Source organism: Leuresthes tenuis, unplaced genomic scaffold, assembly GCF_036924035.1.
Source record: "Leuresthes tenuis unplaced genomic scaffold, fLeuTen1.0.hap1 SCAF_12, whole genome shotgun sequence".
NCBI lineage: Eukaryota > Metazoa > Chordata > Actinopteri > Atheriniformes > Atherinopsidae > Leuresthes > Leuresthes tenuis.
In genome coordinates, this window is record NW_027325366.1 from 12134196 (window position 1) to 12155858 (window position 21663).

At 41.4% G+C, this 21663-nt stretch overlaps 5 non-coding genes across 5 annotated transcripts; 2 read left to right on the forward strand and 3 right to left on the reverse strand.

Annotated features, from left to right (window-relative positions):
• Positions 1–1234: 1234 nt before the first annotated feature.
• LOC140320596 (U2 spliceosomal RNA) lies at positions 1235–1422 on the reverse strand. The gene has a single exon (XR_011918429.1). It is a non-coding gene; the product is annotated as a U2 spliceosomal RNA (small nuclear RNA).
• Positions 1423–1689: 267 nt separating this feature from the next.
• On the reverse strand, positions 1690–1803 carry LOC140266082 (U5 spliceosomal RNA). Its single transcript, XR_011906750.1, has one exon. It is a non-coding gene; the product is annotated as a U5 spliceosomal RNA (small nuclear RNA).
• Positions 1804–2214: 411 nt separating this feature from the next.
• Positions 2215–2404, reverse strand: LOC140320498 (U2 spliceosomal RNA). The gene has a single exon (XR_011918343.1). It is a non-coding gene; the product is annotated as a U2 spliceosomal RNA (small nuclear RNA).
• Positions 2405–19739: 17335 nt separating this feature from the next.
• On the forward strand, positions 19740–19853 carry LOC140265911 (U5 spliceosomal RNA). The gene has a single exon (XR_011906593.1). It is a non-coding gene; the product is annotated as a U5 spliceosomal RNA (small nuclear RNA).
• Positions 19854–20161: 308 nt separating this feature from the next.
• Positions 20162–20345, forward strand: LOC140320583 (U2 spliceosomal RNA). The gene has a single exon (XR_011918417.1). It is a non-coding gene; the product is annotated as a U2 spliceosomal RNA (small nuclear RNA).
• Positions 20346–21663: the final 1318 nt, after the last annotated feature.

Sequence of the window (21663 nt, forward strand, 5' to 3'; positions counted from 1 at the left end):
CACCTACTTGCAGCCGAACACCACCTCTCTAGCTTTTGATGATGTATATTCCGACATTCTTACCGTTTCTAACACATTTTTCAGCAATTATGGTAGGACATTCACACCTTCTTGCAGCTGAACACCTCCTCTCCCACTTATGATCATGTGCGGATTGATTTTCGAAAATTTTCTTTCATGTTTTCTAGCAATTAAAAATGGACATTTAGACCTTCTTGCAGCTGAACACCTCCGCTCCCGCTTTTGATCATAGATTGTCAGGCATTCGCACCTTGTCTTACCCGCTTTTTACAAAATTTAGTCGAACATTCACACCTTTTTGCAGCCGAACACAGTTTTTTGCAGCCGAATTTGGGCATTCGAACCTTTTCATACCCACTTTTTACCAACTATGGTCGGACATTCACACCGTCTTACAGCGGAACACCTCCGCTCCCTCTTTTGATGGTGTATGTTCGGGCATTCGAACCTTTTCTTACCCGCTTTTTACAAACTATGCTCGGACATTCAAACCTTCTTGTAGCCGAACACATCCACTCCTGCTTTTGATGATGTATGGTTGGGCATTCGAACCTACTTGTTGCCCGCTTTTCATTAATTATGGGTGGACATTCACACCTTGTCGCAGCCAAACACCTCCGCTCCCTGTTTTGATCATGTATGGTTGGACATTCGCACCTTTTCTCACCCGCTTTTTGCAAACTATGGTCGGCCATTCACAGCTTCCTCTCCACCATACTTGTATGGTGGGATATTCACACCCACTTGCATCCGAAGACCTCCGCCCCCACTTTTGTTGATATTTAGCCGATCATTCGCACCTTACCCGCTTTTGGCAAACTATGGCCTTCTTGAAGCCAAAAACCTCTGATCTCGCTTTTGATGATGTAAGGTTGGGCATTCAGACCTTGCTTCACCTGCTTTTCACCAAATATAGTCGGACATTCACACCTTCTTGCAGCCGAACACTTCCGCTCCACCTTTTAGTTTTCTATGGGGCATTCACACCTTTTTTTACACCGCATTTTATAAAAACACCACAGGAACACCGTATTGAGGCTTTGTTCTGACCGCTCATTCGGTGTCGCGTTTCTTTCAAGCAATTCTCCTGGTTAGCCCGCACTCGGCCCGCTCCCAGAGCCGTGTTAAAGTCTGCTTCGCATTCACTCTCTTTTCTCAGCAGATTAAAGAAACTTCCATCCTGCACCGCTGTTTGCTTTTTCACAAGAGCAGAGGAGAGCGCACCGTTCCCAGCGGCACTGCAGTACCGGGTCGATGCTTGGAGTGAACGGAGCAAGCTCCTTTTTCAACTTCTATTGATAAAAATCCATTTAATATGTAGTCCTTGCATAGACATATAACATATTAAACTGATAAGTACAGATACTACACTTGATCTTAGCCAAAAGGCCGAGAAGCGATAACTGTCCACTGGTTCACGTCCGAGGGCCCTTCCTGGCACAATGCGCACTTGTAGCGGTGTTCGTTTTATGGCCATAGTGTCACTTTGCACCTCCGCTGCACTGAGCACTCTTCAACCCTTTTAAATGGTATAACTTTACACTACCGCACGCTCCAGCGAGCACCATTCAAGCAACATCGGCACAGTCGCAACAAGTGAGGCGACTCTACTCAGAGAAGTCACTCTGCACAGTAACAAGATTTCTTTTGCACAGACAGAAAGGGTTTCACCCGCAAAGGTAAAGCCTGCCAAAAATAGAAACAATTCATTAGTGCTGCTCTACACGGAAGTCTTTAGTAAAAGGCGAAAGACTTGTACATTATGAAGAGAAACCAGTGTATGATTATCCATCACTGCGGGAGCAGGGCATCAGGCTAGTTGGCATAGCCACCTTCCCCATGGTGAGCTTTGCTTGGTTGAGACGCTTGCTCCCCCCCCTTGCTCCTCGGCTGACCAAGTAGGAACAATCGGGCCATATTCGATGGCTGCCTTGTCTTTTACTCTGTGCAAAAGACAAGGCAGCCACAAACAACACGGGAACACCGTGTTGAGGCTTTGATCTGACTGCTCATTCGGTGTCGCGTTTCTTTCAAGCAATTCTCCCAGTTAGCCCGCACTCGGCTCGCTCCCAGAGCCGTGTTAAAGTCTGCTTCGCATTCACTCTCTTTTATCAGCAGATTAAAAGAAAGTTTCATCTTAGGCTCCCTGAAACTTCCATCCTGCACCGCTGTTTGCTTTTTCACAAGAGCAGAGGAGAGCGCACCGTTCCCAGCGGCACTGCAGTACCGGGTCGATGCTTGGAGTGAACGGAGCAAGCTCCTTTTTCAACTCCTATTGATACAAATCCATTTAATATGTAGTCTCGCATAGAGGACATATCAGACATTAAACTGATAAGAACAGATACTACACTTGATCTTAGCCAAAAGGCCGAGAAGCGATAACTGTCCACTGGTTCACGTCCGAGGGCCCTTCCTGGCACAATGCGCACTTGTAGCGGTGTTCTTTTTATGGCCATAGTGTCACTTTGCACCTCCGCCCACCCGCTGCACTGAGCACTCTTCAGCCCTTTTAAATGGTATAACTTTACACTACCACACGATCCAGCGAGCACCATTCAAGCAACAACTTTGCACTCCAGCTTCGAACATCGGCACAGTCGCAACAAGTAAGGCGACTCTACTCAGAGAAGTCACTCTGCACAGTAACAAGATTTCTTTTGCACAGACAGAAAGGGCTTCATCCGCAAAGGTAAAGCCTGCCAAAAATAGAAACAACTCATTAGTGCTGCTCAACGTTGTACTTTGCAGTAAAAGAAAGAGCAAATCTAAAGTTTCAGGAATCTGAGAATAAGCTTACTTTCATGAGTTCTTCACGATTTCGGATTTTGCTATAAAATGAATTCCTTCACTCAAACTAAATTAAAACTGCTAAACCGCTAATCTGTTACATACAAGGCAGATGTCAAATTCACCGAAATAGGATCTAAGGGTATTTGGCCAATCGAGCTGTAGCAGCTTCGGTAAAAGAGTATAAGTTGAAGAGTTTGTGAATAAAGGTGTGCGCACACATAGTGAGCTGTAGGAAAATAGGCAGGGAGCAATGCCGGCTGGGGTATATGTTCTTGTATGTTGTCTGACTGTTTGATTTGAATGTGTTGTGTAAGTGTCCTGTTGAATGTTACATGTTTGGGCTTTGACACGCTTCACTGTGGTTGTTAACTGTGTGGTGTGTCCTGAAATGTTATATGTTTGGGCTGTGTGACATGCTTAATGCTTTTCAGTAGCAACCCACTTATTCATATATAGCAACTGACAACATAAGAAGTCCGGACATACTTTGATAGTAGTTGTAGAAGTATCCTTATTGATAATAGATAAACTAATTCATAGTGATAGAACAGTAGATGAACAGGTGCCTGCACATGTCTCACGAAAATAAAATGGGTGTATGATTGCTGACGGCAGAGCAATACTGCCAAACTTATGAGTTCTTGTGGCAAACTTGATTCAGTGTCTTGACGTGTATACGCTGTTTCGCTGACTTGTCACAAGAAACAAAGTGTGTTTGATAAGATCCGACCATTTTATTACGGGAGGATAAGTATGTATAGATTCTGATGTGACTGATAAACCCATTCGTATCTTAAGCATAATCTAATACGTGAGACAACGCCCTGGCACACAATCAAAAAAAAAAAAGAGAGAGAGCGGTTTTGTGTCCCCACAGTCCATAATGTAGAAAAGAGAGAAAAAAGCCTTTCTGATTTGGTGTGTGTGCTCACAGTGCAGAGTGTAGAGAAAAGAGAGAAAAGAAAGCCGTTTTGGTGTCACGGGTGTTGTGACTTACACACACACATTTCTGAATTGAGAAAGGAAATTATTTTAGAGAAAGCACTAGAGTTTAGATCCCACATTTGTTGATAGGCATTCATTTAATTTTTCTTTTAATCAGTTTTAAAGTGAATACTAACTGAGAAATGAAAAAGGTGAAGAGTTTAGAAGCTTGGTTCAAGAGCAAAACTTGGTTTATGATCAGCTGAGTCTCTAAACAGAACAGCAAAGGGCTTCATCGAACATTTAAAAAAGATTCAGATTGTTAGAATATCCAGAATTTATAGGAATGGTGGTGATTACTCTTATTTTCTAGAATGGAAATAACTGCACCATGTCTGTTTTATGAATTGAAGGGGCTAAAAAGTTTTGTTCTCGTTTTTCTATGATTAACCGAATGTATGTGAGAGTCCAAACAGACAGAAGGGTTACGGCCGAGCGCTGGACCTTCCAAAAAAGATGAGACAGGCTGGACCTGTGCCATACTAGTTAAGACTTGCCTGTGGATAACAGGTTCTTTAAACTCTCACACACACAAACTCACACACGTTCGCACACATACACCCATACACACACACATTCTTGAACTTGCTGCAAGATTAAACATTTGCATTAACTGACTCCAGCAACTCTGAGTCTCATTGAGAGACTTTTCTCAACAATTGGGTCCTCAAACCAGATCTCAACGTTTTTTCCGCTTTCCAGGGTCGGAGCTGAAACCGTGCACGGGGGAGTCCAGTACTCCTAATGAAAGACCCCCTGCTGAATTGCGGTAATTAGGGGCCAGTGTCCACTGAAAGGGGGAAACAGGGACGAGATCGTACTTTTGAATCAATGGCCAGAAGCCATTGGCAGTGCAGGCATCAACAATAATGGTGTTATTTCACCCATTAACACTTAAGGTACCTCATGCAGTGGCTGTGATATGGTTACTTAACAAAATATCTTTACCAGACATCTCTCCTACATAACAGTTCTTCTTTCACAGCCACACCTTGTTGTCGAGAGATGTGCTACACTTAATCCATCCACACTGCTACCTACCCCACAGATGGAAAGCCTCATGATTGCATGTCAGAAATAACCATCAGTGTTTTACCCAGGCCAGACTTAACTGATATACGTTATGAAAATGCAGAAATAACTATATTTATTCAACAGGTCAAGCAAAAAACCCTGATGGCACAAATGCTACAGGATTTGCAGTAGTAACAGAAACTGAAGTTTTCTTAAAACAACCACTACCAAAAAATTACTCTGTTCAAGCAGTCGAATTGGTAGCTTTAACTGAAGCTTGTAAATTAAATAACAAAAAGGTTGTTAACGTTTACACTGACAGTCAGTATGCCTTCTCAACTGTACATGTGTTAACACAGCATTGGAAAAACAGGTATGTTGACATCCACAGCTAAATGTATAAACTACAAATATTTTAGCATTATTAGATGTTATTCAATTGCCATCTACAATAGACTCGTATGAATGACCGGAAGGAAAACCATACTGCCAAAGAATTTGTTTAAATATGCTGCAGTATTGAGCCACGGACCATGTCATGTCTCAACAGGAGGGATGGAAGCAATAATGAACAAGGTTTTTACAGCATATGGTTTTACTAATTATTGAATTTTTTTTTTTAGAATAAATAAATGAATAAAGTTTTGTCTAGCAGGTCAAATATGTGCAAAATACATTCCACAGGGCAATCTAAGACCAAAACGAAGATAATTCCCTAAGCCAGTGTATCTTTTTCAACATATTTGTTTGGATTTCATTATTTCATTATTGTGTAGATTTCATTGAACTAAATTAATGTTAAGGGAAACGATTCTGCTCAGTGACAACAGAGGTTTTTACCAAATGGTCTGAAATATTTCCATGTGCACAAGCAGATGCACTCTCAGTAGCAAAATCACGCGTAAAATAACTCATTTCTAGATTTGAAATTCCTGAAAAGATCTTCAGTGATAATTTGACACACTTTGTAAACTATGTCATCTCACTGATGGCAAAGAACTTAAAATAGATCTTAGAAACCACTGTGATATAGAAGGTTTCGCTAACACATTGGAATTGTTTTACTATTTACATATGCATGTGCAGTGAAGAATTGCTTGCTGCTGATAAATGCAAAGAAGAACAGCTTACACATAGATGCTCACATATAGGCTGCTGAATGCAATGAAGACCTGCTTATCCAGTAAAGTTCAATGTCAATGTGTAATATTCAATTAGGATTTGCAAAACAGTGAAGTTAAACAATGAATGGGTCCATAGTCGGTATGAGAAGACTACAGGAATATTTACCTGGGTGTACGTTCAAACAGAGATGAGAAAATTGCGATAAATTATTGTTTGTTTGTTTGTTAGTATGTATATGAATGTTATGTGTATAAACTGTGTTGAGTTGTAGTTACTCAGTAGTGTCTCAGTGAAACAACCGACGGGGGAAGCCTTGCGGTGACAACAAAAGCAGTGTTTTACTGATCAGTCAAGTTGCTCCAGTGTACTCCATACAAACTGGTTGGCTACTGAAGGGATAGAAAATGGGGAATACTTGTTTTAAAGCAAACAAGGAATTAGATGGGAAAAATACATGTTTTAACGGGACCCAGACAATATTATATAGATGTCGCCACTGAAGTAAAGAACATTTACGTGGGATGGTGTGAGGGTCGTCGTTTGGCTGACGTTCGCCGATATGCTCGCCATGCTCAGAACCAAGTTGAGACGCGTAAGACAACCAAAAGGGACAAGTGTGAAAAGGAGCTGCATTTGGCAACCATGACCATGTATTACGCAGTTGGTGTAAACAGAGGACGAGGCCGAAGTCGAAGACGTGGACGTGTGGGAGAGGAGGTCGAAATGGGCCACGCCAGAGCTATGATCCGAATATTTGTTTTTACTGTGGCCAGACTGGACACTGGAAGAAGGACTGTCCACAGCTAAAAAGAGATGAAATTGGGCAAAAGGCTGACTGAGGGTGGGAGGCAGGTTCTGGACGTCACGCGGCAGCGGAGCCTCCACTAATGGGTGATAGCACAAACACACTCACACATTTTTCCTGCTCTGTGTAGTGAAGCAACGCTTGCCGACTGTGATTCACGTAGTAAAGTTTTGCATGCTATTTCCGTCCTAGAGCAAAGATATTTCTCTCAGAATATAGGAACTTATGTTCATCAGTAGTGACGTCAGGGGAGTTTGATTGTCCTCCAAAGTTAAGTGGAAACCACGTTTACTGTATGTCTGCATCAGGCCAGGTTGTGAAGGAGAAAATGACAATGCCCATTGCGTGTTGTCACTCCCGATGAGCTCTCCTTCAAACACTCATTTTTGTTATCAGAGTTGTGTCCCATTAACCTGATGGGCTGTGATCTCATGTGTAAATTAGGCATTATTTTAACTTCTACACCAGAGGGTGTTAAGGTTATGTTACAGCCTGACAAAGTTTTCACAGCAGTGCAGTTTTATTCATCGGCACTTACATATGCTTATGAGTGGAAACTTCCCAGCTCTCGTTTTTCACAACAACTAGTGGAAGAAGCAAAAGCGTTAGTTTCACCCCTTTCTGATTTCATGCAACCTGCTGATTTGCACTGCACATCACACATTTCTTTGGGGCCTGACAATGACTATGAGAAGAAGTGAAAAAATATGTGCGCCTACTTTATTGGCTGTGTCGCTCACTCCAGAGCACTTCGATTTTTTTAATGTTTGTGGTACTCGCCCTCACATTTCCTTGGCCAAACGTACACACTGGCAGTGACAAGGTGTGGGAGAGTTTGTTGCTACATGTCAGAAAGAAATGGAGTGGACCGTTTCACCTGCTGATCCAAATTTGATGTTTTCTGAACGATTGTCAGCATACAAAAAAACATTTTTGAGTACAATGCATTGTCAAAGAACTGTGGACTTAATTCCTACCACAGAATCACATTTTGAAGCATGTTTTTTATCTGAAACAGATTTGTCTTCGATACCCATGTTGGCTGAAGTGCCCAATGATCTTTGGGCTAAGAGCAAATATGATGTGGGGTTGATAAAAGGCTGTGAACCAGTAATTGTCACCCCTAAATCAGACTTTTGTCCATGTAAAAAACAATACCCTTTTAAGCCTGAAGCAATTAAAGGGATTAAACCTGTTTTTCAATCTTTTCAGAAAACAGGCGTTATTGTTCCTTTTGAAAATTCACCTGTGCTTACTCCATTGTTTCCTGTTAAAAAAGATTAAAGATGCTGGCCAGCCAGATGAATGGCGTTTTGTACAGGACCTCCAAGCGGTGAATGCTGCAGTTCAGCCACATGCTCCTACTGTGCCCAACCCACACACTATTTTGTCTCAAATTACATCAGATGCACAGTTTTTCTCAGTGGTTGACTTGTCGCCAGTGCACCCTGATAGCCCATTTTGGTTTGCTTTTTAGTTTGAAGGGAGATCTTGGACTTTTACCCGGTTATGCCAGGGGTACTGTGAAAGTCCCACTATTTACAATGCTGCCCTCAAAGCTAGTCTGGATTAACTTCAATCAACCACAGGTTCTTCTCTTTTGCAGTATGTGGATGACATCCTTTTATGTAGTCCATCTAAACAACAGTGTGAAAAAGACCAAATGACTCAAATAACTTTCTTGCTTTCAAAATTTTCAAAAACAGATGACGTGATGAGCGGGCAATATAACTGTGTGTTTTTGCTTCAGTGGTCAGAGCAACTCTGTATTCTGTACTGTGTTGTTCTCTCTTGCAAGATATTATTATTAAAGCCTCTTATCTCCTCACAAGAAAATAACTGACTCCCCAAATGCAAGTGTCAGGACAAATGATCAAACTTCTCCAAGCTTCAGTCTGCAGAGAAGTACAAGACAGGGTTGCTCACTTTCTCCCTCACTTTTTGCTATTTTCATCAAACCTTTAGCAGCTGCTATCAGACAAGATAGAAATATTAAAGACATCCAACCCCAAAATATTGAGCATAAAATAAGTCTTTATGCTGATGATGTATTACTTTTCCTTCAGAACTCACAGACGTCTCTCACTCACGATCACACTCATAAATAAATTCTCAGCACTTTCTGACTACTCTATCAATTGGTCTAAGACCACAGTTCTGCCCATTAACTGTAGGGTCCAGAATATAACTGCGATCACTTTACAGTCAGGAAATATTAGATATTTAGGCATAAACATTTCCTCCAGGCTCTCAGAGCTAACAAAGCTAATTTATGTGCAAGTATTAAAGACAGTAGAGGACAATCTCTCTCGTTGGAAGTCCTTACCTATATCACTTATGGGGAGAGTTACAACCATTAAAATGATGATACTACCAAAAGTTAACTATTTGTTCTCAATGATCCCCATAAAACCAACCTGCTACTTGGTTTAATTCACTAGATTCATGCATCTCCAAATTTCTGTGGAAAAACAAACCACCACGTATTAGTTTAAAAACCCTACAGAAGACCAAGGACAGTGGTGGATTAGATTTACCTAATTTTCAGCACTATTCCTTAGCCAATAGGTTACGGTATATATCAAAATGGTTTAATCCTAGCCCAATAGATGAACATGGATAAATATAGAACAAGCATTGTGTGATAATCTGGAAATCTCTGACCTGCCACTTATTAGTCAAAACGTAAAAAATCACAAATGTTTCAAAAGCATTAACATCAGCACCTCTCTGACAGCCTGGTGGGAATTTCTTAAAATAACAAAGTCTTCACTTATCCCGTGTAAGCTTACACCCATCTGGAACAATCCTGACATCCTGCAAAACAAAAAAATGCTAAACTTTACTCTGTGGAAGATCAAAGGAATCAAACATCTGGAACATATAATCCAAAATGGACATTTTATTTCATTTGATGAGCTCATATCACAACATGAGATAGGCAGCAATAAATTCCTAGAATATCAACAACTTAAGTCTATAATAACAAAGAAATATATCCTCCACCAACCAGACTTACAACTCCCGATTAGGGTAGTAGAATTTCTAAGCATCTGCACCCCAAAACTACTATCAAAAATATATAAATTATTGTCTAAGATAGATGACACAATGTCTCTACCGTCCTCAAAATGGGAGGCAGATTTATCCATCAGTTCTAGTCATAGCTTCTGGCCACATATATGTTTGAACACCTTCAGAATGACTCGAAATCCTAATTTACAGCTCATACAATACAAAATTCTTCATAGAACACACTATACAGGACAAAGGATGTTCAGGATGGGTCTAACACACTCAAACATCTGCTCACATTGCACAGATAACACACCTGGTGATTATGCACACGCTTTGTGGTTTTGTGCGCCTGTCCAGAGGTTCTGGCTTGAAGTCTGTGCGGACCTATCAACATGACTAAAGTGTAGCATTCCTGCATGCCCCACACTGTGCATACTGGGTGACTTAGACAACATCAATGTGGAATTTAGCTTAGCACACATGATCCTCACAGTGTTATGTATAGCAAAGAAAACTATTCTCATGAACTGGAAAGCGAAGAACAATCTGTGTATTAACCAGTTTAGAAATTTTCTTTTAGATTATATTAGCATGGAAACAATGTCTGCTTCCTCAAAACATCAATTGGCTGAATTTAATTCTCTCTGGTCCCTTCTGATTAGCTTGATCACATAGTGGTGGTGGTGGGTTGCTGTCCCGTCGCTCTGGGCGGTTGGGTGTGTGCTGGGGGGGGCTGTGTGGCTTCGGGCGTCTGGTGGTCTCTCGGGTCGTGGGGAAATACAGCAGCCCTGTATTATTGCTTCCTGTGAAATCAAGATACAATGTGCACATGCTGGTTACAAATAAGAAAATACAAACAACAAACAGTTTCTTCCATGGTTCACAGCATGTGTATGATCATCTTCATCGCTGGTCTCAGTAAGGATGTTTCAATCTTCGGTGTCAGAGGTTACTAGCACTTAACACACCGGTGGAGTACAGCTTTTACTGCTGACTCTTATCTTTGTCCTTCCGGGCGTGTTGGTTAGGCTGATGTAAGTCAGGGTGGAAGTAATCTACTGGTTCTGGTACCTTCTTACAGTGACTGGCATGAATCCAGGTTGCTCTCTCTGCAACTTTAACAGCTGTGTGAGTGACCAGTAGCACCTGGAACGGGCCTTGCCAACGTTTGGACTTCCAATGTTTCCTGCGAAGTTCCTTCACCACCTGTCATCTGGTTGGAGTGGTGTGTTTTCTGTGGCTGGAAGGGCTGCTTTTACTGCCCGTGAAACTTGAGATAGAACAGTGGAAAGGTTTCGACAGTAAGACAACATAGCATCATCACAAACAGTTGTGGAAGGGAGGGGTCTGGTTACAGGTCCCAATCCCAGGTTAGGAGGTCTGCCAAATAAAATTTCAAATGGGCTGAGATTCACTTGAGCTCTGATTCTCATTCTCATGTAGGTAAGCACAATAGGTAATGCTTTTGTCCATGGCAGACCTGATTCTTCACAACATTTGGCTAACTTGGACTTTAATGTACCATTTTCTCTTTCCACAGCACCTCCACTCTGTGGATGATAAGCACAATGTGTGCGCAAGCTTATTCCCAGGAATTTACCAACCTCAGTCAATGCAGTGTTTACAAAATGTGTGCCATTATCACTGCTGATCTTCTCTGGAATGCCCCATCTAGGAATGATTTCTGTTTAGCAGTGCTTTAGTCACTGCATTACTGTTTGCATGTTTTGCAGGGAAAACTTCAACCCATTTACTAAACACGTCCACTATTACTAGTGCATATTTCTTTCCTTCAGCTGGTGTGAGTTCAACAAAATCCATCATCAAATGTTCAAAAGGTTTCTCTGGTGGAGGGTGTGCAACTTGCGATGTGTGTAATGCCTTTCCTACATTATGTGTGGCACAAACCATACATGACTGACAGTATTTTTGCGCATATGAACTGAACCCTTTTGTGAACCACTGAGCAGTGAGTGCATTCAGCATCCCCCCTTTTGACACATGGTTCAACCCATGTGTCAATTTTGAAAAATGAGGAAAAAAATGTTTAGGTAGACAGGGTTTACCATCAGGTCACATCCAAACACCATCCGTATGAGTTGCACCCACAGAGGACCAAATGCGTCCAGAGGACCAAATTTCATCTGCAGAGGCAAAAGTTTGCAAAGCATGGAGATCTGTGAGGGAGTCTTCTGCCTGCAAAGAGAGGGAAGCGAAAACAGGAAAAAAATTAGCTGCTTGCTTAGCTGCAGCATCAGCTCTGGCATTGCCACAAGCAACAGGATCGTCTGAGTTAGTGTGAGCCGTACACTTACAGACCGAGATTGCTGTAGGCAAAAGGATCGCATCAAGAAGATCAGAAACCTGCTTGGAGTTCAGAATAGTTTTACCATCTGATTTAAGGAAATGCCTGTGTTTCCACAGCGCACCAAAGTCATGAACAACACCAAAAGCATATCTGGAATCTGTGTAAATAGTGACAGACTTACCAGCTGCCAACTTACAAGCTTCAGTAAGTGCAATAAGCTCAGTAGTTTGAGCAGAGAAATGTTTAGGAAGAGAACCAGACAACAAAGTGTCATGTGAAGAACATACTGCAAACCAAACACAGTTAGTACCTGTGGCTGGATCACGCAAAGCTGATCCATCTACAAAAAGAATCATGTCAGAGTTTGGAAGAGGAGTCTCTAAAAGATCAGGTTGGGGTGTACAAACTTGTTCCAAAACAGCTTCACAGTCATGAGGCTCCCCATCCTCAGGAGTCGGAAGCAAAGTAGCAGGATTCAGAACAGTACAATGTTTAACAGTGACATTTGGCATATCACGGAGCACAGAGGTGTATCTGAGCCAACAAGCAGTTGAAAGATGTGAAGTTTTCTGCTCGAGAAGAATAATGGCAACAGCATGAGGAACCAAAACAGTCAAATTAGCGTAGCCCACAATATCTTGGGAGGCCAGGACAGCTTTCTCTGCAGCTGCAACAGCACAAAGACAACCAGGCAGGCCTGCAGCCACAGAGTCCAGTTTTGCTGAGAAATGAGCCACTGGCCTTTGCCTGCCCCATGTTCCTGCATAAGAACAGATGTCATACAACCATGCTTCTCATCAACTGCCTGTATGAAAGGTTTATGAGGATCTGGAATGCCAAGTGTTGGTGCTGTTTGAAGAGCCAGCTTAAGCTGACTAAAGGCTGATTCAGCCTCAGGAATCCATGGAACACGATCAGCTGACTGGAGCTGCATGTCAGAACTGCAGCTGCCTTTACCATGGATAAGAGCACCTAAGAGAGCTTCGAGAAAAGAGTAGTTAGGAATAAAGTTCCTGCAGTAAGATGTTATACCTAAGAATGACATAAGCTGTTTTTTAGTAACCGGTTTAGGAATGATCTGAACTGCAGCAACACGTTTAGGAGAAAGTGAGCGCCCATCCTTAGAAATCACATGACCCAAAAAGGTGACTTCGTCCTGTACAAACTGTAACTTAGAAAGGCTGGCTTTATGGCCATAAGAAGGAAGATGTTTCAACAGATTCACTGTCTTTTTCACACTGTTGTTTAGATGGACCACATAAAAGGATGTCATCCACATACTGCAAAAGAGCAGAGCCTGTGGTTGATTGAAGTTAATCCAGACTAGCTTTGAGGGCAGCATTGTAAATAGTGGGACTTTCACAGTACCCCTGGCATAACCGGGTAAAAGTCCAAGATCTCCCTTCAAACTAAAATGCAAACCAAAATGGGCTATCAGGGTGAGAAAAACTGTGCATCTGATGTAATTTGAGACAAAATAGTGTGTGGGTTGGGCACAGTAGGAGCATGTGGCTGAACTGCAGCATTCACCGCTTGGAGGTCCTGTACAAAACGCCATTCATCTGGCTGGCCAGCATCTTTAATCTTTTTAACAGGAAACAATGGAGTAAGCACAGGTGAATTTTCAAAAGGAACAATAACGCCTGTTTTCTGAAAAGATTGAAAAACAGGTTTAATCCCTTTAATTGCTTCAGGCTTAAAAGGGTATTGTTTTTTACATGGACAAAAGTCTGATTTAGGGGTGACAATTACTGGTTCACAGCCTTTTATCAACCCCACATCATATTTGCTCTTAGCCCAAAGATCATTGGGCACTTCAGCCAACATGGGTATCGAAGACAAATCTGTTTCAGATAAAAAACATGCTTCAAAATGTGATTCTGTGGTAGGAATTAAGTCCACAGTTCTTTGACAATGCATTGTACTCAAAAATGTTTTTTTCTATGCTGACAATCGTTCAGAAAACATCAAATTTGGACCAGCAGGTGAAACAGTCCACTCCATTTATTTCTTACATGTAGCAACAAACTCTCCCACACCTTGTCACTGCCAGTGTGTACGTTTGGCCAAGGAAATGTGAGGGCGAGTACCACAAACATTAAAAAAATCGAAGTGCTCTGGAGTGAGCGACACAGCCAATAAAGTAGGCGCACATATTTTTTCACTTCTTCTCATAGTCATTGTCAGGCCCCAAAGAAATGTGTGATGTGCAGTGCAAATCAGTAGGTTGCATGAAATCAGAAAGGGGTGAAACTAACACTTTTGCTTCTTCCACTAGTTGTTGTGAAAAAGGAGAGCTGGGAAGTTTCCACTCATAAGCATATGTAAGTGCCGATGAATCAAACTGCACTGCTGTGAAAACTTTGTCAGGCTGTAACATAACCTTAACACCCTCTGGTGTAGAAGTTAAAATAATGCCTAATTTACACATGAGATCACAGCCCATCAGGTTAATGGGACACAACTCTGATAACAAAAATGAGTGTTTGAAGGAGAGCTCATCGGGAGTGACAACACGCAATGGGCATTGTCATTTTCTCCTTCACAACCTGGCCTGATGCAGACATACAGTAAACGTGGTTTCCACTTAACTTTGGAGGACAATAAAACTCCCCTGACGTCACTACTGATGAACATAAGTTCCTATATTCTGAGAGAAATATCTTTGCTCTAGGACGGAAATAGCATGCAAAACTTTACTACGTGAATCACAGTCGGCAAGCGTTGCTTCACTACACAGAGCAGGAAGAATGTGTGAGTGTGTTTGTGCTATCACCCATTAGTGGAGGCTCCGCTGCCGCGTGACGTCCAGAACCTGCCTCCCACCCTCAGTCAGCCTTTTGCCCAATTTCATCACTTTTTAGCTGTGGACAGTCCTTCTTCCAGTGTCCAGTCTGGCCACAGTAAAAACAAATATTCGGATCATAGCTCTGGCGTGGCCCATTTCGACCTCCTCTCCCACACGTCCACGTCTTCGACTTCGGCCTCGTCCTCTGTTTACATGGTCATACATGGTCATGGTTGCCAAATGCAGCTCCTTTTCACACTTGTCCCTTTTGGTTGTCTTACGCGTCTCAACTTGGTTCTGAGCATGGCGAGCATATCGGCGAACGTCAGCCAAACGAGGACCCTCACACCATCCCACGTAAATGTTCTTTACTTCAGTGGCGACATCTATATAATATTGTCTGGGTCCCGTTAAAACATGTATTTTTCCCATCTAATTCCTTGTTTGCTTTAAGAAGAGCATTCCCCATTTTCTATCCCTTCAGTAGCCAACCAGTTTGTATGGAGTACACTGGAGCAACTTGACTGATCAGTAAAACACTGCTTTTGTTGTCACCGCAAGGCTTCCCCCGTCGGTTGTTTCACTGAGACACTACTGAGTAACTACAACTCAACACAGTTTATACACATAACATTCATATACATACTAACAAACAAACAAACAATAATTTATCGCAATTTTCTCATCTCTGTTTGAACGTACACCCAGGTAAATATTCCTGTAGTCTTCTCATACCGACTATGGACCCATTCATTGTTTAACTTCACTGTTTTGCAAATCCTAATTGAATATTACACATTGACATTGAACTTTACTGGATAAGCAGGTCTTCATTGCATTCAGCAGCCTATATGTGAGCATCTATGTGTAAGCTGTTCTTCTTTGCATTTATCAGCAGCAAGCAATTCTTCACTGCACATGCATATGTAAATAGTAAAACAATTCCAATGTGTTAGCGAAACCTTCTATATCACAGTGGTTTCTAAGATCTATTTTAAGTTCTTTGCCATCAGTGAGATGACATAGTTTACAAAGTGTGTCAAATTATCACTGAAGATCTTTTCAGGAATTTCAAATCTAGAAATGAGTTATTTTACGCGTGATTTTGCTACTGAGAGTGCATCTGCTTGTGCACATGGAAATATTTCAGACCATTTGGTAAAAACCTCTGTTGTCACTGAGCAGAATCGTTTCCCTTAACATTAATTTAGTTCCATGAAATCTACACAATAATGAAATAATGAAATACAAACAAATATGTTGAAAAAGATACACTGGCTTAGGGAATTATCTTCGTTTTGGTCTTAGATTGCCATGTGGAATGTATTTTGCACATATTTGACCTGCTAGACAAAACTTTATTAATTTATTTATTCTAAAAAAAAAAAATTCAATAATTAGTAAAACCATATGCTGTAAAAACCTTGTTCATTATTGCTTCCATCCCTCCTGTTGAGACATGACATGGTCTTTGGCAGTATATATACACCGAATATACACCATCAAAAGCGGAAGCGGAGGTGTTCGGCTGCAAGATATTGTGAACGTCCGACCAAAGTTTGTAAAAAGCAGTTAAGAAAAGGTTCGAATATCTAACCAAACATAATCAAAAGCGGGAGCAGAGCTGTTCGACTGGAAGTAGGTGTGAATGTCAGATCATAATTTGCAAAAAGCTGATGAGAAAGGGTGAGAATAACCGACTATACACCATCAAATGCGGTAGCGGAGTTGTTCGGCTGTGAGTAGGTGTGAATCTCCCACCTAGACAAAACTTTATTCATTTATTTATTCTAAAAAATTTTTTTTAATAATTAGTAAAACCATATGCTGTAAAAACCTGGTTCATTATTGCTTCCATCCCTCCTGTTGAGACATGACATGGTCCGTGGCTCAATACTGCAGCATATTTAAACAAATTCTTTGGCAGTATGGTTTTCCTTCCGGTCATTCATACGAGTCTATTGTAGATGGCAATTGAATAACATCTAATAATGCTAAAATATTTGTAGTTTATACATTTAGCTGTGGATGTCAACATACCTGTTTTTCCAATGCTGTGTTAACACATGTACAGTTGAGAAGGCATACTGACTGTCAGTGTAAACGTTAACAACCTTTTTGTTATTTAATTTACAAGCTTCAGTTAAAGCTACCAATTCGACTGCTTGAACAGAGTAATTTTTTGGTAGTGGTTGTTTTAAGAAAACTTCAGTTTCTGTTACTACTGCAAATCCTGTAGCATTTGTGCCATCAGGGTTTTTTGCTTGACCTGTTGAATAAATATAGTTATTTCTGCATTTTCATAACGTATATCAGTTAAGTCTGGCCTGGGTAAAACACTGATGGTTATTTCTGACATGCAATCATGAGGCTTTCCATCTGTGGGGTAGGTAGCAGTGTGGATGGATTAAGTGTAGCACATCTCTCGACAACAAGGTGTGGCTGTGAAAGAAGAACTGTTATGTAGGAGAGATGTCTGGTAAAGATATTTTGTTAAGTAACCATATCACAGCCACTGCATGAGGTACCTTAAGTGTTAATGGGTGAAATAACACCATTATTGTTGATGCCTGCACTGCCAATGGCTTCTGGCCATTGATTCAAAAGTACGATCTCGTCCCTTTTTCCCCCTTTCAGTGGACACTGGTCCCTAATTACCGCAATTCAGCAGGGGGCCAATCACAGCTTCCTTTCCACCATACTTGTATGGTAGTAAATTCTCACCCACTCTCATCCGAAGACCTCTCCTCCCGCTTTTGTTAATATTTAGTCGGGCATTCGAACCTTTTCTTACCCACTTTTTAGAAATTATGGTCGAACATTCACACCTACTTGCAGCTGAATACTTCCGCTCCACCTTTTAGTGATGTATGGTTGGCATTTGCACCTTTTGTTACCCTCTTTTTATACTGATTGCTGAAGATTAAGTTGTTCTTTCTCAAACTACATTTTTTTTTAATTGTTGAAACTTGATTTGAAGTGGATAAATAAGGAGGACAAACAGTTTTAAGTCACGCTGATAGAAGAAATTAATTTTATAGCAAAATCTGTATTTCGTCATATGTCGAGGGATGCTTATTGCTGAAGAAGTTCTTTCTCATTCTACAAAGTACAACTTTGTTGAAACTTGATTAGACATGAATAGATATGAAGGACAAAGCAGTCTTAACTTGGTTTGAGTTAATTAATTCGTTTTATAGGAGAATCCGAATTCGTGCTTATTTTCGGATTCCTGAAGAATGAGTCTGGTTCTTTGTCATAATACAAAGTTTGTTGTTTATTGTTGAAACTTCATCAGAAGTGAAGAAATAAATGAATGCCTATCAACAAATGTGGGATTTAAACTCTACTGCTTCCTCTAAAATAATTTCTTTTCTCAATTCAGAAATGTGTGTGTGTAAGTCACAACACCCGTGACACCAAAACGGCTTTCTTTTCTCTCTTTTCTCTACACTCTGCACTATGAGCACACACACCAAATCAGAAAGGCTTTTTTCTCTCTTTTCTACATTATGGACTGTGGGGAAACAAAACCGCTCTCTCTTTTTTTTTGATTGTGTGCCAGGGCGTTGTCTCACGTATTAGATTATGCTTAAGATACGAATGGGTTTATCAGTCACATCAGAATCCATACATACTGATCCTCCCGTAATAAAATGGTCGGATCTTATCAAACACACTTTGTTTCTTGTGACAATCAAGTCAGCGAAACAGCGTATACACGTCAAGACACTGAATCAAGTTTGCCACAAGAACTCATAAGTTTGGCAGTATTGCTCTGCCGTCAGCAATCATACACCCATTTTATTTTCGTGAGACGTGCAGGCACCTGTTCATCTACTGTTCTATCACTATGAATTAGTTTATCTATTATCAATAAGGATACTTCTACAACTACTATCAAAGTATGTCCGGACTTCTTATGTTGTCAGTTGCTATATATGAATAAGTGGGTAGCTACTGACAAGCATTAAGCATGTCACACAGCCCAAACATATAACATTTCAGGACACACCACACAGTTAACAACCACAGTGAAGTGTCAAAGCCCAAACATTCAACAGGACACTTACACAACACATTCAAATCAAACAGTCAGACAACATACAAGAACATATACCCCAGCCGGCATTGCTCCCTGCCTATTTTTCTACAGCTCACTATGTGTGCGCACACCTTTATTCACAAACTGTTCAACTTATACTCTTTTACCGAAGCTGCTACAGCTCGATTGGCCGAATACCCTTAGATCCTATTTCGGTGAATTTGACATCTGCCTTACATGTAACAGATTAGCGGTTTAGCAGTTTTAATTTAGTTTGAGTGAAGGAATTCATTTTATAGCAAAATCCGAAATCGTGAAGCACTCATGAAAGTAAGCTTATTCTCGGATTCCTGAAACTTTCGATTTGCTCTTTCTTTTACTGCAAAGTACAACGTTGTTTTCTTTGTTTAAATCTTTCTAGACATGGTAAATATGAACGACAAAGCAGTTTTAACATAGTTTGAGTGAAGGAATTCATTTTATAGATAAAATCCCAAGAGTCTGCAGAGAAAAGAGAGTGAATGCGAAGTAGACTTTAACACGGCTATGGGAGCGAGCCGAGTGTCGGCTAACCGGGAGAATTGCTTGAAAGAAACGCGACACCGAATGAGCGGTCAGAACAAAGCCTCAATACGGGATTCTCGTGGTGTTTTTGTTGCTGCCTTGTCTTTTGCATAGAGTAAAAGACAAGGCAGCCATCGAATAGGGCCCGATTGTTCCTACTTGGTCAGCCGAGGAGCAAGGGGGGGGGCAAGCGTCTCAACCAAGCAAAGCTCACCATGGGGAAGGTGGCTATACCAACTAGCCTGATGCCCTGCTCCCGCAGTGACGGATAATCGTACTCTGGTTTCTCTTCATAACATACAAGTCTTTCGCCTTTTACTAAAGACTTCCGTGGAGAGCAGCACTAATGAGTTGTTTCTATTATTGGCAGGCTTTACCTTTGCGGGTGAAGCCCTTTCTGTCTGTGCAAAAGAAATCTTGCTACTTTGCAGAGTGACTTCTCTGAGTAGAGTCGCCTTACTTGTTGCGACTGTGCCGATGTTCGAAGCTGGAGTGCAAAGTTGTTGCTTGAATGGTGCTTGCTGGAGCATGCGGGAGTGCAAAGTTATACCATTTAAAAGGGCTGAAGAGTGCTCAGTGCAGCGGGTGGGCGGAGGTGCAACGTGACACTCTGGCCACCTATGGCCATAAAAAGAACACTGCTACAAGTGCGCATTGTGCCAGCAAGGGCCCTCGGACCTGAAACAGTGGACAGTTATCGCTTCTCGGCCTTTTGGCTAAGATCAAGTGTAGTATCTGTTCTTATCAGTTTAATATGTCCTCTATACGAGGACAACATATTAAATGGATTTTTAAGAATAGGAGTTGAAAAAGAAGCTTGCTCCGTTCACTCCAAGCCTCGACCCGGTACTGCAGTGCCGCTGGGAACGGTGCGCTCTCCTCTGCTCTTGTGAAAAAGCAAACAGCGGTGCAGGATGGAAGTTTCAGGGAGCCCAAGATGAAACTTTCTTTTAATCTGCTGAGAAAAGAGAGTGAATGCGAAGTGGACTTTAACACGGCTCTGGGAGCGATCCGAGTGCGGGCTAACCGGGAGAATTGCTTGAAAGAAACGCGACACCGAATGAGTGGTCAGAACAAAGCCTCAATATGGTGTTCCCGTGGTGTTTGTGGCTGCCTTGTCTTTTGCACAGAGTAAAAGACAAGGCAGCCATCGAATAGATTGTTTCTACTTGGTCAGCCGAGGAGCAGGGGGGGGGGGGCAAGCGTCTCAACCAAGCAAAGCTCACCAAGTAGGAACAATCGGGCCCTTTTCGATGGCTGCAACACCTGAAAGAGATATTGATGCGAGACCCGATCAAATGCTTTTTCAAAGTCTAAATTTAAGATGACAAGCCGGGTGTTTCTGTCTCTAGCGTAATCAATGATGTCTCGAATCAGTACGAGGCTGTCGGTGAGTTGTCTCCCTGAGATGGCACAAGCTTGGTCTGGGTGAATTACCTCCTCTAAAACAGAGGACATCCGTGTCGCTAAAACCTTGCTAAAAAGTTTACAGTCAAAGTTTAAAAGTGTGATGGGCCTCCAATTCTTTAGGTCAGTCTTATCATTTTTTTTATAAAGTAGAGTCACTATTCCCACTCTAAAACTGTCAGGCAGTCGGTCGAGTTTTTCAAAATCTTTAAAAACATCTAAAATGTCTGATGATAAAAGGTCCCAATAGGTCAGATAGAATTCTGCAGGAAGCCCGTCTAAACCCGGAGCTCGACTTCTCTTAAAACCTGTTAGGCATTTTTTTAAGTGTGCATTCTCTTTTACGGTTTTGTCAACGAATTTTAAGATTTCTGCCGATGTTTCCAAGTGCACTGGTTTCTCTTTGTACATGTTACTATAAAAGGTATGTACAGTTTCAATCATCTCTTGTGTGGATTTTGTTAAAAACCCATCTTCTCTTTTTAGATTTTGAATACACTCCTTTTTATTTATAACTTTCTTTCTTTTTCACCTTCCTCAATTTCCTGCTCCCTGCTTCTTACAAAAATTCCTTTACTCTTTATTTCTGCTAAAACTGACATTTCCTTTTTGACATCTTTGATTTCTTCTTTAAAGTCTATGCCACACTGATTTAGTTTAAAGTAGCGCTGTAAGCGTTTATGTAGTCCCATCATACATCTATTCTCTTTCCTTTTTTTACGTTTACCTTGCTGTTTAAAAAAAGTCTGGGTCGTTTCCTTCACCATTTCCCACCATTGTGCATGTGTTTC